Below are 19,001 nucleotides of genomic sequence, written 5' to 3'. Positions count from 1 at the left end.
ATCTGGGGCGAGGCTGTCCTTACAGCTTGTCCATTGGGACTGCTGGGTGTAAGTGTTAGCAACAGGGCCTGTCTAGGGGCACCTTGCCCCAAACAGTGCACTCCAAGGTGGAGGGTGCTTACGTGATGCTGTTTTTGACCCCAACAGTCTGCGCAGAGGCAGGGAGATGACTATGTCTGTGACTTAGCCTTCTTGACCCAGAGTCCTGTCCCCTCCCCAAGAGACTATCAGCCACATGGACCCTGGTCCCTGTGGTGAGCAAGTCCAGGCTGGCCTCATCCTCTTCCTGGGCCTCCTTTTCTTTCCCTGAACTTCCAAAGCCCCTCAACCATTTCCTCAAAGCCTGTGGACATCTCGGGAGGTGAGGAAGGTAGAATTCCCACCCGCTACCTGTCCCGTGGGCAGGAGGCCAGGTCCTTCTCTGCCAGCCGCAGCCCTGGAGCTGGGTCCCAGCCCTCCCTCGATGGCATGAGGTGCACAGATGGGAGGAGCGGAAGCAACTTGTGGTGTTGGGCTGGGGCGTCTGAGGAGTGGCCCGGCGAGCTCTCCTTTGGGAAAACATGCCCTCCAGTCACCTCCTGCCCACCAGACCCTGTGCTCACAGACAGCGAACGCCAGTGGCAGCAGGTCCTGCCAGATGGCGAGGCCCCAGCTGCCCCTGTAACTGGGACTGTGTGGTGGCTGGTCTCTTTAATCACAGTGTGAGAGCTGGGTAATGTGGGAAGAGGGTTCACAGGGGCCAGTTCCTGCTGGAGTAGCAGAGAAAGGAGGGCGTGTGGTTCACTAGGCTCACACCACCCCAGCCAGGCTCAGGAAACGATTCCTGTGGAGTCAGGAGCCTCGGGAGCTTCCTTGCCAGGGCTCTCCCGTCCCCTTCCCCTCTTAGGGCTCTCCCCTCCCCTTCCCCTCTTAGGGCAGTTGACCTGGCCTCATCTTGCAGCATCCAGCAGCCTGCAGTGGGAGCTTAGGGGCCTCTTCTGCCGAGCCTCTCTCCCTCTCTGTGCCTTACTTCTTGGCCCTAAGAAGAAGGGCACTGGGTCTTTCCAAGGACTCTGGTAGCTCAGCTCACCTAGGTGCTCAGTGATCCTGGGAAGAATAGCAAACACCACCCACGCCCCCAGGCCCTGCTCCCCTCCAGCCTAGGCAGGTGCATTCCCTCTGCTGCTCGCTGGCAGTGCCTGGTTCTGGAACTCAGCACACACAAGGGCAGGGCTGGCTTAAAGGTTTTCATTTTAAGTCTCTTAAAATTAAAGAATTTTATTTTAAAGAAATTAAAATTTCTTTCATTTCTCTGAAGGAATGAGGCCTACCCATGCTAGGTAGGCAGCTCCATCAGGCCTGGTGGTAGGCGCCGTCTGTGGAGGTCAGGAGCGCCCCTGCGTGCCTGCTCCCCTCCACAGCACATTGTGGTTCTCCCACGAGTTTATCTGAGTTCTCCTGGTCTCAGCCATGTTTTATCCTGTGTCATTCGCACGGTAAGGAGCTCCTTGCCTTTGCCCGTTGTGTAAAACTCAACTGCCCTTTATTTGTCCTCAGATCATTCTTTTGAGCTTCAAGGGATGCCTGGGGTTCTGTTTCAGGTCTGTGTCAGTTCTCTTTATTGTCCTTTGTGATTTTGCAGACTTGATCCAATGCCATCAGTCCTGTTTTTCCAGAATGGAGTTCCTGGCTTTTTGTATTCACCCGTCATGTCTCACCATTTCATGTGCCTTTTGGGTGTCTGGTGTGTTTCATGTGTCAGAGTGAGTCTCTCCAGTAGAGTTGGGGTGCCCTGAAGGCAGGGCCATTTTCCCCCCTTCCTAGATCCACCCGCAGCCACACACACAGGAAGACCTTCCCACCGCACAGATAGACTCGAGAAGCCCCGTCTCTGCTCCCATTCTAGTCCCAGCCGGACCACGCTGAGGTCAGCTTCTTAGTGGCCACAGACATTGCCCGTCCCAGGTTGGCTCAAGGCACCAGGTCCATGACACCAGAACCCTTTCCCGCTGCTGTGACAGGAGTGCTGGAGGTGTGCAGAGCTGGGCTCTTGGACTTCTGTGTAATTGTTGACTGCTAGGCTCAGGGAGCAGCCAGGTGAGTGGCCGTGATAGGCACAGCAGCCCTGAAGAAGGGCCTTGGATGCTGGGAGGGACTGAGGTGATAGGGTGGCCTATGGGGGTGGCACCGGGCTCTCTTCCATGCACTGCCTCATCTCCTGTCTGCTTCCCGTCCCTACTCAGCTCCCTTTCTTCCTCATTGTTCTCCTCTTCCTTCCCTGCTGTGCTTTGGGAGTTATCTCAGTTGCAGGCATGCCCTCCCACCACCCCATCTCCAGGGGAGAGCTCGGAAGAAATTCCTCATTGTTGGCTTCATACTGCCATGGGTTACTTAGAGGCTGGGCATTTCTGAGATCAAAGTCTGTCTTTAGAGATGGTCAGAGAGCATTGGTGGCATGCAGAGCCACAGCAGAGACCACCTCCAGGACTAAGGAAGGGAGATGACAGTCAGTGTGTACCTGCTGTGTGACACACGCTGTCCGTAGGGCCTGGAATCTGGCAGCACAGGGAGCTGGGTGATGTGGCCTTCCTGCAATGAGCTGCCCTGGAGATGAACCCCCTGCACTGTGACACCCTCCCTGGTGTGAGTGTACCATGGGGTCTGAAGGAGGAGGGGGCAAGGTTGAGGGCTCTGAGTGGCTGATCTTGACAGATGATGGATGTGTCTGAGAGGGGAGAAGGAAGTTGCTTCTTAAAAATAAAGTTTATTTTTGCAGGGCACGGTGGCTCATGCCTATAACCCCAGCACTTTGGGAGGCCAAGGCAGATGGATCACTTGAGGTCAGGAGTTCAAGACCAGCCTGGCCAACATGGTGAAACCCCATCTCTACTAAACATACAAAAATTAGCCTGGCATGGTGGTGAGCACCTGTAATCCCAGCTACTTGGGAGGCTGAGACAGGATAATCATTTTAATCTAGGAGGTGGAGGTTGCAGTGAGCCGAGATTGTGCCGTTGCACTCCAGTCTGGGCAACAGGAATGAAACTGTCTCAAAAAAAAAAAGTTTATTTGATTATAAAACTAGCATATAGTCACCAGAGAGTACTGGAAAGAACAGAGAGGCATGAAAATCAAATGAATTAAAACCACTTACAATGCCATCATCCGGGGGTAACCAGTGTTCATCTTTTGTTGAGTTTCCTAGGCGTGTTGGGGAGGAAGTTCTTTCGTTGCACCTTTAGCTTAAAGGACACCTTTTCTTTACACAGAGAATGGTGGGTTCTTAGCCCTCCTTCCTCTGACTGTCAGTACCAGCTGTCCAGCCCCTGGAGACTGGGCAGCCCATCAGCGCCATGCTTGAGCTTGGAGCTGGGAGGGGAGGCCAACCTGGAAGGGGGACCCTGCTCCCGGGAGCTCCTAGTGCAATGTGGGAGCAAGCAGTGAGACGAGGCTGGGACCAAAGCTCACAGCACAACCCTCCCCAGAGCAGAGGCCTGGCAGGGGGCCAGGTGGTTTCCACCAAGACTTCTCATGGTGAGGACCTCACTGCTCAGCCGTCATATTGGCCAGCTCTGAATCCCTGGGTGAGTGAGGTTGAGAGATTGGTTTTTACCTTGTAGGTTCTAGCACTTGGTCCCTGTTCTGTCCCCTAGAGCCTCATGGAGTAAGCCCAGACACTGTAAACCTGGCCATCCCTCTCACACTTAAAACTCTGCATTCTTCTGTGTTCCTTGCCACATCCCTCAAGTCCTCTCAGGCCAGGCAGCTCCAGTTTCCACCCAGTTCCTGTGGGGAATATGATTTCCACATGCCCTGGTGCTGGTACAGCCAGAGTGAGGTGGAGCCTGTAGCCAGGCTTTGTGGAGTAGGTGAGACTGGAGTGGCGTTTGGAGGGCATGGTGAAGGCAGTGAGATAGGGAAGTGCAGTCCAGGCCAGGGAATGGCGCAGGAATGGCCGTTCATCTGTGGCAGGTGTATGCACAGGCCTGTGTGAGCGGGGGCTTACCCTGGGGCCAGGGAGAAATCCCAGCCCCTGGGAGCCCCCAGTCCTATGCCCTTATCTAGCCATTCCTGCCCTCCCAGAGCTCTGGGGGTGGGGACAGAGCCCTCCTGCTGTACACATGTGGGGAGCCTGCCACCAAGTGGGTCCTGACTGACTCATGCAGGATCCTCTTGTCACCATGGCCAGAGGCAGCTGCTGATTTGGGACGCATCCCTCGTTCAGCATCTCATGGTGTGCAACCAGAAACAGAACCCTCCTGTTTGGCAAGAGTATGAGTCTTGGACAGCAGCGCCCACCTGCATGAGCCACTGGTGTGAGGTTAAATGGAATAGAGCATTGGGAGCACCCAGCGCAGAGCCTAGAGCCCAGGTCTGGTTCTGGAAAGGGCAGTAGTGGGAGTCATGTCATTCCCTTTGAAGCTGAGGCTGGGCAGGGGCCCGCTTCTCTGCTAGGCCCAGCCTTGCATTCTTGGGAGCAGGTGCTGATTGCCTTCAGGGCTCCAGCCTCTTTTCTCGGCCTTCTCAATGCTCAGACACCCTCTTCCTTGCCCTCACCCCTGTTCTTCCCACATCCTCAAAGCTGAAGGAGTCTCCTTATTCTGCAGGTGAGGAGCAGTGAGGGAGAACTGCCTATAAGTCAGCAGAGAACTGGACAAGGGTGCCTAGCCTTGCCCCTGGGTCAGGTCTGCAGGTGCCCTCTACACCAGCCTTGTGCCTGAGTGCCAGGTTTCCAGCTAAATGCTCAACACATTTCTTCACCAAAAAGGGAGCTGAAATGAATGACTGTGGGGTTCCGTCTTGCCCATTCTGATAATGATGACAATGATGACAACAGCATCCAGCACCTGTAGAATGTTCACTAGCCACCAGGCACTGTTTCTTATGTTAACTTAGTTTTTCTTTGCAATGATCTTGAAGGGATACATTTAACATATACGAAAAATGAGTTGCAGATGAATTGAGTCGCCAAGGACTCTGTTTACAAGCATGCCTCGCCATCCTGTCCTTAAAATAGTGATTCCAAGTTGGTTTTCATTAATGATCCATGAGTGATGGCCAGCATGCAGCACATAGTTTCACGTGGACATTTCTCTCTCTGGTTTATGACCACTGCATGGGGTGGATGCATCATGCACCATGTGTGTTGACTGTTGAGTGAAATGTGTTTATTGGTTTCCAAGGGGCAGGGGAGAGGCTGGAGGGAGGGCAGCAGCTGTCCCGCCACCAGGAGAGCTGCTCTGGCGCCAGCCTCCGCATCCTGGGGGTTCCCTGCTACAAGTCTTCAGCTCTGCTTTGTACCCTAGAGGCCAAAATAGCGGTGCACAGCCAGGAGAGACAATGAAGAGCAAGGCACATGGCTGGGCCGGAGGGCTGATGGTGCAGGGACAGTCAGCCTTGGGCCCTCAGGCCTGGCTCTGTCTGTCCCTCCAGCTCCGGGCTTTTTATAAAGAGGCTGTGTTAGGTGAGCCTGGAGTGAGCTGTGCATGGACCTCATCTGACTGTGGCATGCCAACCCTTTGCAGAGGTGGTCTAAGGAGACGGGGATCCCGGACTGACCTGGGCTTGAATCTCTCCAGCAGCTGACTGGCCCTGCCCACAGCCCACATCAAGTAATGGGAGAAGCTGATCAGGGCAACTGAAAAAGGAGCCCAACCCAGCTCTGTTAAACTTTTCTCTAGCACTTTCTTCCCTCTCAAGCCTTGGCCACCATATACCTGAGATTGTCCCTGTGCCACCCCAAAGGCTTGTGGCCTTTGTAAGGTGGTATAGGGAGGACAGCATGGGGGTCTGTGTTAGTTTCATGGAATCACCAATGGGTTTTCCTTTTTTTTTTTTGGTGGCACAGGGGTCCTGTGCAGGTGTGGGCAGTGTGACAGAATCCCTGAGGCCAATGCCATAGGCCTGGTGCCTGGCATGCGCTGTGATGGGAGGTGTCTGGTTCCCCGCAGGAGGCGAGTGGGTTGTAAGTAGCTGATGCCGGGCTGCAGTGAGAGTTGCCTCTAGTGTAATTTTTGATTTTGGGAGTGCCTTGGCTAGGGCTGGGAGGGATGGAAGTGGTTAAATGTGGCCTCATTGGCTGATTGGCATTTCTTGAGTTGGATACTAATTCCTTCAGGAGGTCAGAGAAGCGGCACCCCTGATCTTGACTTTGGAGGCCAGGTTAAGTCTTTCAGGGGGACTACATAAGTCATGACTATTCTGCATTGCCTAAAAGACAGCCTACTGAGTAGCTGGGATGACAGGCATGCATCACCACACCTGGCTAATTTTTGTATTTTCAGTAGAGATGGGGTTTCACCATGTTGGCCAGGTTGGTCTCAAACTCCTCACCTCAGAGGGTGATCTGCCCTCCTCGTCCTCCCAAAGTGCTGGCATTACAGGCGTGAGCCACAATGCACCTGGCCTGGTTGTTTCTGTTGAATAAGCAAGAGCAAGAACAAATGTATTCCTCAGATCTCATATGAAAATGTATAGTAAGTGTTTCTTTTTGCTGTTGTCAATCTATTTCTGTTCTGTTCATTGAACTTTGTTCTTAGCTCCTCTTGCCAGCTCACAGTTTAACGTAGGTGCTCTCCTGACCCCTCTGTTCAATCTTTATAATACAACATCATTTCCCACCTCCAGGTCTTGGTGGTGGGAGTGCTTATCTTTATCATGAAGGGTTGGAGGAGTGGAAGGAGGGCCTGTTGGGATCTACTTTGATTTTATTTACTTTTTTGAGACAGGGTCTCACTCTGCCACCCAGGCTGGAGTGCATTGGCATAATCATGCCTCATTGCAGCCTTGACCTCCCAGGCTTAAGGGATCCTTCCACCTCAGCCTTTCATGTAGCTGGGGCTACAGGCACGTGCCACCACACCCAGTAAATTAAAATTTTTTTTTCTTTTTAGAGATGGGGTCTCACTATGTTACCCAGCCCGGTTTCAAACACCCGAACTCAAGTGATCCTCCTGCCTCAGCCTCCCAAAGTGCTGAGATTACAGGTGTGAGCCACCGTGCCCAGCCTGAGATCTGCTTTAAAGCTGCCCACCTTGAGCCTACCCCAGCCTACACTTGACCAAAGGCCTCACACGACTCTGTTCACTCCACATATGGGAAGTGCCTGAACTCAGAAGTAATTGATTCTGATTTATATCCAGGTTGGGATATAATTAGCAGTTGTGATTTAATGTCATTGTGGCCTGAAACTTTGCCACCTTCTCCGTCTCTGTTTGTGTGTATTTAAATGGTCAGCTCCCATGGTAGGGTGGTGAATTGGCATCAGACCTTGACCCTGGGGTCCCTGAGCAAGTCACATCTCTGAGCCTTGGTTTCCTGCACCAGGGGATTTGGATCATGATGTCATCTCACAAGGGGGTGAGGGGCAAATAACAGCACTTCTTAGGCCCAGCTCACATAGCACTTTGTGGACATCATTTCTTTCCTGCACCCTTCCCTGAAAGAAGTGGGGCCACTCTTACGGAGGCAGAAGTGCCTGGTTCCAGCTCCTAGCTCTGTGGGCAAGTCACTTAGCCTCAGAGGCCTCAGCCTGCTCATCTGTAAAATAAACTAATAGCAGTTGTCTTGAGCAGTTGTCTATGAGCCCCTATCTCATACAGCTAGAAGGAGGACTAAATAGAAGAGCAGTCATAGGCTCTTAGGGCTGGAAAGGGCTTTGGATATTATTAGTTTCAACTTTTTGTTTTATAGATGGAAAAACCGAGGCTTAGAGGAGTGAATGATGCCCAGGATGACGCGGCCCGTTAGCAGCATGTGGTCAGGGTGCCGTGCTGTTTGGTCTCATGACACTGCTTCGTCTAAAGGCCTACTTGTCTGTGAACTCATCAGCATATGCAGAGGGGCTCACCTCTCTGTGTGTGGCGGTGGACGGACAGATGGCCCCTCTCCTGCCATCTGCTCTGGCCTGTACAAGCCGGGCTGAAGGAGGTCATGTATCATTGCACCAAGGTGGGGAGGCACTTCTGTTGCTGGGCTGAAAACGTGTCTCGCTTGCTGCTGCCCTCTTTCGCGGCTCACACAGCCCGTATCTGGCTGTTTATGAATGAGATTCCCTCTGTGCCCAGCATCATGCTTGATGTTAGGACACTGCACAGAGAAGCCTGAATAGAGGCTCCTGACCTCGTGCAGCCATCTGGAGGCAGAACAGGTACCCAGCAAAATGTCAGTGCTCACAGGGCGGGAGAATGCTCTGAGGCTGATGAGGGGTACAGACAGTCAGAGCCACTGTAGAGCAATAGGGGGTTGGCAGGCCTGGAGGAGGAGGTGGGGCTTCAGCTGGCCTTGAAGGCCGTGGATTGGATTGAGAACAGGGCAGAGAAGACAAAGAAGGCTTTTTGGGTAGGAAGACGTGCTGTGAGCAGGGTCTGGAGGCAGAGGTGTGGAAGGCGCATTTGCGAGAACCAAGGTTCATGCTGAAGAGTGAGGAGGCGCTGGGGGAAGAGCATTTTGATTTGCAGGGAGGTTTTACGGTGTTAGTCATTGGGCAGGCAGTGTCTGAGTGACTTAGCTCGTCTAACACAGCGATTGGGGTCATTATTTTGGCTCAGAGCATTGCTGAAAGCCTGGCTTACCTGTCACTGTGACCTTTGGCTTACCCATCTCAAGTATGTAATGGGGCCAGAGGGAGGCAGGTGACCTTCCGAGTCTCTCCTTCTCTTAGAAGCCTGGGTCGAATGGCACACAGGGAACTCAGGGAAATGGGTGGGAACCCAGTCTTGCTTTAGATTCGCATTGGTCCCTTCTGTGTTGCAAAATAACTTCCCATCTCAGTCACTATCTTAATTTATTGATGAAAACTTGTTTTATGGTCCAGAGCACAGATGGCAGCAGCTCCCTGCCAAAAGAAAGCATGCCTGCAAATCGGAAAAGTGGGTGGCCTCCCAGGAATATGGTGGAGGGAGTAGAGCCTATCTGGCCAGACGCTGCTGCTGGTCCAGGGTGGATGGGGCTCTGGGAGGCCAGCAGAGTGGCCCCCTGGTGTGCAGGCTGGGGCCGGAGCAGCCGGGGCAACTGCAGGACCTCCTCACCTCTCTCCACTACCAGCTCCTGACTCATGGCTGCCCTGCTTCAGCCTGGTCTCTTTAGCCTGGGGCATTTAGCCTGGGGCTGCAGGCACCACCCACAGCAGCACAGCACCAAGGAGGAACGACAGGGAAGGGGGCTCTGGCTGCGGGGAGCAGGCATGGCTGTACCACGAGGAGCTCTGTGACTTTGGACATGTTTCTCTGGGGAACCTGTGGACAGGCAGCTTTCAGCAGAGGAACCTGAATTGTTCCATGCATACCTTCAAATATTTAAAGGCTTGTTTTACTTGTTCTTGGTAGATTTCTTGGGCAAAACTAGGACTGATGTGTGTTAGCCACAGGGAAGTAGATTCTTGAGTTAATAAGAAAGGATTCTTGACTAAAGTTATGCAAAAAAAAAGAAATGGAATAAGTTGTTGGAGGGTGAACACCCAGATCCTGGGAGACCCCGTGTGGCCGCCTGCCCCTCTGGAGCTGCGGCCCTTCTGCCTACTGGGTAACTTTGACAAAGATGTCTCTGCCCCTTCATGTCTCTCCATGCGGAAGTGGAAGCACCGTCCCGTTCTCCCTCCTCCCTGGCCCCTCCCTCTATGGCTGTGAGAATGAAAGAGCTGTGGGGTCCCTGGGGGCAAGGGGCGCTGAAAGACAAAGCAGGGGCACTTCTGGAACTGACATGTTGTCCCTGCTCCCCGAGACAAAGTTCTTGGCAGGTTCATTACTAGCAGGCATGTCAGGCTGTGAAATTAAAGCCTTAAAAAAAAAAGTCTTCCAATTCACTAATTTATTAAATGTTATTAAATGTTGGGCCTGGCCCTGGCTGACAGAAAGCATCAGGGAGTGCTGAGCCCTAGCATTTGAAAATCTCCTGGAAGCAAAGAGGGGATGAGGGTGGCAGAGGGGCCAAGGGGTCGGGGTGGGGGCCACCAGTGACGCCCAACCCCAGGAGACTGGTTGTCTCCACAGAGAGGCATGAGGCAGTGGGGATTAAAATAGCCAGGGGATATGACGGGCTGTGATGGGGTCTGGGGCAGGTAGGGCAGACGACCTACCCCAGGTCAGTGAGGAGCCAAGGGTGGCTGAAAGGGGAGTAATTTGGGGGCCCTGGGGTTTCTGGGAATGGGGAAAATAGGGTGCACAGAGGGCTTTCTCTGTGGGTTTGTGGGTCTGGGTGTGGCCCTGTTCCTGGGTTGTGGTCTGCTCAGGAACCCCCACCTGTCCCCATCACTCATTTATTCATTCCTCAAGCAAATATTTATCTGGTATTCCAGGCACGTTCTAGACCTTACAGTGGGGAAAAAAATGGGTAAGATATGAACCCAGGTCTTGGAAATGCTTGTGTTTTTAGAGAGGGTGGACAGCGAGTCTACACAGAAGCCTAGGAGGGTTCCTAATGTGCTGCTCTGGGCCCAGCCCCAGTACAAGAGGTCACCCCTGGGGAGGGGCCACCCCTACACTGATGGGAGACTGGTGGCAGCTATGAACGGCTATGGGCAGTGGCTGTCCATGGGTCCTAAGCAGTGTGCAAGTGCGGGTAGAAGCTCAGGAGGGAGGGTAGCTTGAAGGGGAAATTGTGGGCCCCACTCCCAGAGAAATGGGATGTCTGCATGAAATATGCATATGGCAGAAACATATTAAAACTGCAAGTCAATATGGCTCAAACAAAACAAGAAAAAAAATGCCATAGGAATACTGGGCTAATTACAAGAATTAATAAATGAGAAGTCTGAAGCGTGGGCTCACTATACAGCCATAGCCTGACTGGCCTCAGTTTACCTGCTGTGCACGTGTTGAATGGGCCCGTGGTGATGAGGGAGACCTGAGATGCCCATTGGCTCAGGACTCCTCTCTATGCCAGGGGCCTGCACCTTCTCCTTCCTGCAGAGTCAGGCAGGGCCCAGACAGGATCATCCTAGGAGGACAACCCAAAGGCATTGCGAAGGGTAAGGCCCCAGTCCGAGGATTTAACCACAAGTACAACAGACAGAAATCCTGGCCCTTGAGGAGGCCATCAGCAAATGCAAGGATGGGAGTTCATCTTCTCAAATTTTGACGTGGGTCTGTCTGGAGCCCTGAACTAAGGTTAGTTTGAAATGCCCTCAGCTGGGGAAGTGGACAGGGGAGGCTTGATACTCAGGCCGGCCCCTAGGCCTGCCCCTGCTCGGAGAAGGGCACTGATCAGGCCTGGACCACACCGGGGTGGTTGGCGACTTCTGGCTGGTTGGTGCTGACATTGGCTGGGGCCTGATCCCCTGAGTCACCCTGCCTCGCCCTAGATTCTCCTGCCATGGACTAGATGATAGCTCGGCCATGTCCACTGAGACAACTCTGTGGTTTTGAAAGGGAATTTTCCTGAATGCCACCATCTAAGCTCTCTGGTTCTGAGCTTTGGCTGTGCTACCACAGGCCTTGCCTCCTTCCTGAACTGAGCGTCCTCCTGCCCTGTTCCTCCCTCTCCCTTCCTGCCACACCCAGGGTGACCTCTGCTCACCATTTTCTCCATTCCATAGACATTTTCCTACCACACCAGTAGCTACCCCCACTTGCACTAGGAGCCCTGTGACACCCCAACTCGTGGGGCGGAGGTCAGACCCAGAGTGCTGAAGCTCCTGTCCAAGGCCCTTCCGTGTGTCTTTCAGATCCTGGGCTTGGCCTTTTCCATAACCATCACCCAGCACATCCACTGGACTGGTAAGAAGTAGGACGCGTGTGTGGGCTGGCAGGAGTGTCCCCACAAGCCCCTCCCCACTCCCCGCTCCTCTACTGGATGCTCTGTGGAGGCAGAGGATTTGAGCTTTGTGTTGCCAGCCTGCATTCTCCAGATATGACTCCTGCGCCCACCCACCCCTGCCTCAGTCTCAGCCTTCTCCGTGGTGGAGAGGCAGGGAGGAGTTGTCGGCACACGGAGACCTGGGGCACGGGGCACCTGGATGCCTGCATCTGTGTCTGCATATTTGCCAGAGATGATGGGGTGGGCCGGGGGTATGCTCTGGAGGAACCCCCCAGCACTGATGGGTGTCTGTCCCCTGCCCTTCCTCACACTGACACTTTGTCCCCCCATGGGGTAGGGAGCACAGTGCTTCCACCTGTGGAGAGACTACCCTCGTGGAGGCTGCTGCTGTCTGTGGCCACCGTGGGGGAGTTGGTGGGGTGGGGTCTGCCTGCCACCTGGCAAGATCCCTGGAACACCTCGCCAGGCTTTTTATACCTTACAGTGTAACTTGTTAACTTTATTTTACTGTGATTAGTTGTTCAGGAATACTACCTCTGAGGTAAGTTAAGGGTTAGTGCTCTGATTGATAACTTTTTACTGTGTTGATTTCTTTAATGGTTTAATTTCTTTTTTCCCTAAGTGTGGGGGATGGGTGGGAATACAGGACACCCATTCAGTCTCAGTCAGGATAAATCACTATGCAACCCCCACAAGGCTCTCAGATGAGACTCACCAGCCTTCGCTCAGAATGCGTGGAGAGGACACAGGGGTCCTGCCAGTCCTGGCATCTGTGGACAGGAGCCTGGGAGAGGCAGGTGGAGAGAGGAGTGGGAAGGAGGCTGGAGGCAACTCATCACAGGGTGATGGTGTTTGCTAACAGAGCTCAGATGCCAGAGCAGTGGGGGTCCCCTGGGGGCTGGTGAAGCGCTTTGCCAGAAATGCAGCAGAGCTGGCAGGTCCCTGTGCTTTTCACTGAGGAGCAGTTGTTGGGTTTTTCCTTCTTCCTTCCTCCTGCCCTCCACTGCATGGGAGGCGCCCGTTCCACCACATGCGGGCCGTCTCGAGACAGGCTCTGCACGCCCCAGTTCCTTTCACAGACATTCCTGCTAGAAACTCTCAAATTTCTCTCTAGTGTGGATGCTACTCACTTTCTCCCCTTGCTTCTGGGTGGGGAAGCTGTCCTTAAGTTTTGCTACTCGGACAGCGACAAAGGACCCCAGTGGGCAAGTGGAAGTGGCGCTCCTGATTGTTCCTGCCGGCTTCACCGAGCCATAGGTTGCCTTGCTGGGAGGGAGGGAAAGATGTCCAGTTTGGTCCTACGATCTCTATCTCCTTCCCAGCATTCATCGACATCAGCAGTGGGTGGGTGGCAGTCACATCCTCTGTGATCTCAAAGAGAAGAAATACAGAAAGCCCAAGAGAGATCAGACTGGCCCTAGACTACCATAGCCCCAGGAAGAAAGAGCTGCAGTTGTGGCATGCACACAACCGGACGTGTGAGATGAACAGGCAGGGTCGGGTATTTAATGGCAGGATGCACCCCTCAGAACTGAGGTTGGTTTAGTGTAATGTTTTGCAGTTATGAAAAAGTCAAGAATCTATGGGACTCAGCATGCAAAGGTTATCCACTAGCCAGGATCCAGTGCACGTCACTGGCTGGGGCCTTGGTGGGTGGCAGCCCTTCTTCCTACAGTTTGGCTCTGTACCCTGGTTTCCTAGCTAGACGAAGTCTCTTCTCCAGCCTCCACCTGCCTATCTGCTCCCAGGGCTGAGTCATGGCCACCCAGCTCCTAGTCACTCCTCTCTTCCTCTTTAAGTAGCGTATAAATTGGGACCAGGAGGATATAACTTTTGATGTGTTCAGGATTCATATTTTTGGCAGGCAGGAGTGGAGAGTAGGCTGGTCTTAGGGTGCTGGATGGGGTAAAGACAGCTTCTCTGAGACAGGAGCCATGGTGCTGATGGAATATGAGAGAGGCACACATTTGAGCAAAACTGCCCTTCCCTAGTCCTCTGGCCGGTCTTCCTGGTAAGGAGTCCTCCCCGGGAACCCCAAAGTGCAGATTCCAGAGAAAACACACTCCTGTAGACAGATGCTCACCAAACAAGTGCTCAAGTCACCCAGTGGGACCTGGAGCATCATGTGTTTCTGATGTGGGTGGGCTGGGTAGGTTTGTTTATGCAATTTTTAGTTTTTGTTAATATCAACAGCAACAGTCCAGTGCATTGGGAGACGTGTGGCCTCCCTGAAAGTCTTGTCTCTGGAGTGCTTTAGGGGTGTCCTCTGGCCCCGGAGCCTTTGCTGCAGTGTCTGCTCCCCCGGCCACCCCCCACCTCATCTGTCTGTTTGCAGAGTCTTGTTCACAGGTCCTCATACTGCCTTCTTGGCTCACCCAGTGCTTGGCAGTTTCATCATTTGGCCAAGTCTACATTGGGTGGAAGTCTCCATGCACAGAGGAGATGTTCCTCCAAGCTCCTTGCCTGTCCTGCAGAACGGTCCCCACACCTCCCAGAGGGCCACATCCTGTGATGCCAGTGAAGGTGGCTAAGTGTCTCTCCTCAGTGTCTCCTGACTTTATCTCATTGGGGCAGAATTCCCGAGTGAATTCCCTCACTCTCTGCTTCCCTTGCCAACATCAGAGTTAGTTCAATCAGGTCTGATGCAAGCAATTTACAAACTTGTCTCCGAAAGTCCCTTTGAGTTTGTAGATGATCACAGTGGGATGTCTGATGTGGACTCAGCATTTCTTTGCAGCCATCTCACAGAGGGGATGAGCAGGCAGGGGGTGAGAACTGCGTCTGCGCGGCTGGCAATGGGTGTCAGGGTGCAAGTCTCCTCCCCGCAGCCCCCAGCTGGAGTGGTGTCACCGTCTCTCCTTCCAACATGGGCCTGCATCTTGGGCTCTCTGGGGAGGTTGCTGCCCTGCCCTAGAACCTCTTGTGGATGTTCTGGTTTGACTTGAAACTAGATGACCATCCCTCCAGGTTTTGGTGGTCAAAGAGCAGTTCAGGTGGATGGAAGTGACTGTCCCTTCCTCTCCGGCCCCTATATAGGTGGAGGTGCTAACTAGCAGGGACATGGCACAGGATGGGAGCTGGGTGCCGGTGCCTGGGGTCCATTCTTTGTCCCGCAGACCCTCAGAGTCCGGCCTGCCCCTCTGCTGCAGTGAGGCAGTAGTCCAGGATTGGTCCCTGCTCCAAACGGGCACTCTGAGGAGGCGGGGCCTGAGAGGCATCCCACTGCCCTACTGCACTAGAAGTCTCGCAGTGGCCTTGGTTGGGTCCTGGTGTATGGGGTTTCCTTGGCTGTCACAGTCACAGTGACACATGGTAGGTGACAGCAGCTGAGAATTCCCCTTGTCTTGGGTCATTGCTAAGCCATATGTCCCCGGAGAGGAGGCAGGCATAAAGAACGAGTGTGCACGTGGGTCTGACAGCAGTTGGAGGTGGGCATCTTGAAACCCCTCTGCGTGTGGAGGTCTACCTCCTGTCCTCAAGGGGGTGGTCAGGTCCACATGGAATTGTCCCAAGGCATCAGCCTCCAGGGCCCCATCCTGCAGCCGCCATGTCCCAAAGCCTGCAGAGACCACTCTGTGTCTGAAGGGACCCTCTGACACAGGTCCCACTGGAGCAGGGTCCCTGAGAGCCTCCCCAGGAGATCTACCGAGAGAGACTCAGTGGCTGCAGGATGTGAACTGGTTAGAGGGGCAGGTGACCCCCATCATCTGTGGAAGACCAACCAAGTCATGGGAATTTTGGTGGAAGCCACCGTCTCTGCTTGTTCTTGCTTTGGCTCCTGCCACCAGGTCTGTGGACCCACCTGTGTGCTTGTGGCTTGCAGGGCAGTGGAAAACATCGGCCTCTCTCTTAGCACTGGGCCCCAGTCACACAAGCGGAGCCGTGGAACGCAGGCTGCATTGGCTGTATATGAGAGGGTCATCTTCCTTCCCTGGGAACATCTGGTGACTGGGCTAGAGCCTTCTGGGATGGATCCGGGCTCTTCAGTCCATGGGAGTGGCTGGGATGACTCTGGGAGCCCCCTCACTGTTGTGCGATGTGGTGGGGGAACTGCCTCCCCACTGGTGCTCAGCAAAGCACAATTGAGAAAGGGTGGCTCATGAGCTGTGGCAGAACCCTGCCAGCCCTTCAAGTGGCTAACACTGGTGCCGGCACACACAAATGTCTATTGGCTCAGACTTACTGAATACTCAAGTAACTCATGCCAAGCACCTAGACAACAGTCAAGGAAGATGCAGACACAGTCCCTGTGCTTGCAGGGCCAACTGTCCAGTGGGGACCCCCACAAGAGTGAACATGATTGCAGGTCAGTGCTGATGGTTATATTCACAGGATGCTGGCTGGCTGTGTGGGAGAGGCAGTGACTCAACCTGGGGAGAAGGAGGCCCTTCAGAGGAGGTGATGTTGATGCTAAGAGCTGAAGACAGGATGTGTTAATTAACCTGGCAAGGAGTGGAAGGAGATGTGTCCTGTGGATGGACGTGGTCCACAGAGTTGAAGCACAGAGGGTGAAGGGGGACGATCTGGAGACACTGCCAGATCACAACCTTGAAAACCTGGTGAAGGAGCTTGCAGTTTAGGCTGAGAGCAACAGGAGCCATGGAAAGGCTTTCAGCCCAAATGTGATGGGCTCAGATCTGGCCTTTAGAAAGTTGGCTGCAGCTACAGTGTGAAGAGTGGTCAGAGGGACAGGGGAGGCTGCAGGGATATCAGGCACAGGCGCTGCAGTGATTTAGGTGAGACATGATAGAGCCGCAGGGAAGGGCAGTGGAGTGGAGACAAAGCCAGCAGATCTGAGAGATGCACAGCCTTTGTGGTTAACTAGATTTATTGGTGGGAGAGGGAGCATTTTTGCTATTTATCCAGCATAAACAGGAAGATGACTTATTGTTTGTACCAAATGGATGGATGAATGGATTTTCTGGGCTCAGTGCTCCTGTGCAGGAGAGGGCAGAGACCAGCATGGTGTAATTAAACCTCTTCTTTTGTGTGTATTGAGCTCCATAGCTTGCAAAACATTATCGAGGTTCCTCCAGACAAAAACTATCTTATCAGCCGTCACCACCCTTGAACTTTCACCATTAGACATGAACTGTGGTATGGATGGAAAGGGCACTGGTTTGGGAGTTGGAGAACCTGGGTTAAATTCCCACTCTGCCTTTGGTGTCCATGTGAACCTTGGGCAGTCATTGAACTTGTCTTGGTTTTGTCATCTGCAAAATGAGAATAATGCCTATTTTACAGAGTTGCTGTGGGGATTAAATAAAAGCATGTGTATAGAGGCATCCAGCTTGTTCCTAGAACAGGATAGGAGCTTGGCAAGACATTGGTTGGACATGAGTCCCTAAAAAATTAAAATCAGGTCCCCAAGGAAGAGCATCCTCCAGGCTGAAAGCCAGGGATACAGGAGAGTGGTGTGGGAAGCGGGTGGTCAGGGAAGGGGAGTTGGTGTATGGAGGTGGGTGAGCTGCTGCCTGCAGGAGCTCAGGGAACAAGCTTCCCCATGCCTCAGTTTGCTCTGGGTTAGCTCAGCAGCAGCACTCAATATTCCACAGAAGCAAGGGGGAAGCCAGATTAAATAAATGCCATTTTGGACTCAAAGATATTGGCATTGGGATGGTCCCTTCTTAAAGCATTCATCAATTGGGAGGCTATTGATTTAGCCATCTTGCTTTTGCTGAGTTTAATGGCAGCCATGAGACAGCCTATTGTCTCCTCAAGCTAACAAAGAGTAACAACACTCCACAGGGCACACTTGAGCCAAGCTCTCCTGATTGATGCTGCTATTCGGAACTTCCCCTTTGTGGCTCCAGAGACTATCAGATAGCGGAGAGCCAGCGGAGACAGACCTGGACACTGCCTAGTTTCCCTTGGCCCTGTGAGAGGAGAGAGGTGAACTTGTAGAGGAAGGCTGCACAGTGGCCTGTGGTTAGTACCTGTTGCTGAGAAATTTTTCTTCTGGTTACTGAGTTCTGGAACTTACCCATGTCCATCATCCAGAGCAGGGCCAGTCCAACCAGTGGGCAAATTTCTGGAATCCCAAGACAGATGGTCCCCTATTTATGATGGTTCAAATTACGATTTTTCAACTTTATGATGGTGTAAAAGCCATATGCATTGAGTAGAAACCGTACTTTCAGTACCCATACAAAAACCATTTCTGTTTTTCACTTTCAAACTAGTATTTAATAAACTACATGAGACATTCAACACTTTGTTATAAAATAGGCTTTGTGTTAGATGACTTTGCTGAAACGTAGGCTAATGTAATTGTTCTGAGCATGTTTAAGGTAGGCCGGGCTAAGCTATGATGTTTGGTAGGTTAGGTGTATTTAACATGCATTTTTGACTTTTCTTTCTTGATATTTTCTTTTCTTTCCTTTCTTTCCTCTTTTTCTTTCTTTCTTTCTTTTTCTTTTTTTCTTTTCTTTTGGTTGACAGGGTCTTGCTCTGTCGTCCAGACTGGAGTACAGTGGCACACAGTACACGGCTCACTGCAGCCTTGAACTCCTGGGCTCAAGCAATCCTCCTACCTCAGCCTCCATAGCAGTTGGGACCACAGGTATGTGCCACCATGCCCCCCCAATTTTGTTTATTTTTTTATAGAGGCGGGGTCTCCCTATATATATGACATGAGTCCTAGATATATATATATATCCCTATATATATATATGACATGGGTCCTAGAACTCCTGGACTTAAGCAATCGTCCCACCTCAGCTTCCAAAGTGTTGGGATTACAGACGTGAGCCACCACGCCTAACTTAGTTACAATATTTTTAACTTACGATGTATTTATCAAGATGTAGCCCCATCATATGTTGAGAAGCATCTGTATATTCTCAATATATTTCTTTTCTCTGGCGAGACACCCCAGTTCCTAAAATGACCCAACCTTCTTATTTGCCAACGGGCAACTTGGGGAGAGGATGTTGAATTTGACCTCTGGCCCCTAACTCAGGGTTCTTTGAAGTAGAATTTGGGCTTCGTGAACTACAGTGTGTTTTAAAAGTCCAGTGGAAGTTGCTCCTCGTCCCCATCACGGGAACATTAATGTTCTTGCCTCTGGCTGGCTTTGTTATGTCCTTACTGCAGTGACATTCCTTGCTGATGGAAAGGGCTGGATTCCCGCTTCACTCTTTCCCTCTTGTCCTCTGGCCTGATGCAAAGGCCCCCACCAGGTGCCTGGCAGGATCCTCCCCTTTCTGCTCAAGTCACTGCCAGACAGGGTTTCAGCTACAGACTGAAGCCAGAGGGAAAAGGAAATA

This window comes from Pongo pygmaeus, chromosome 10 (genome assembly GCF_028885625.2).
Source record: "Pongo pygmaeus isolate AG05252 chromosome 10, NHGRI_mPonPyg2-v2.0_pri, whole genome shotgun sequence".
Taxonomy (NCBI): Eukaryota; Metazoa; Chordata; class Mammalia; order Primates; family Hominidae; genus Pongo; species Pongo pygmaeus.
This window is presented reverse-complemented; position numbering follows the sequence as displayed.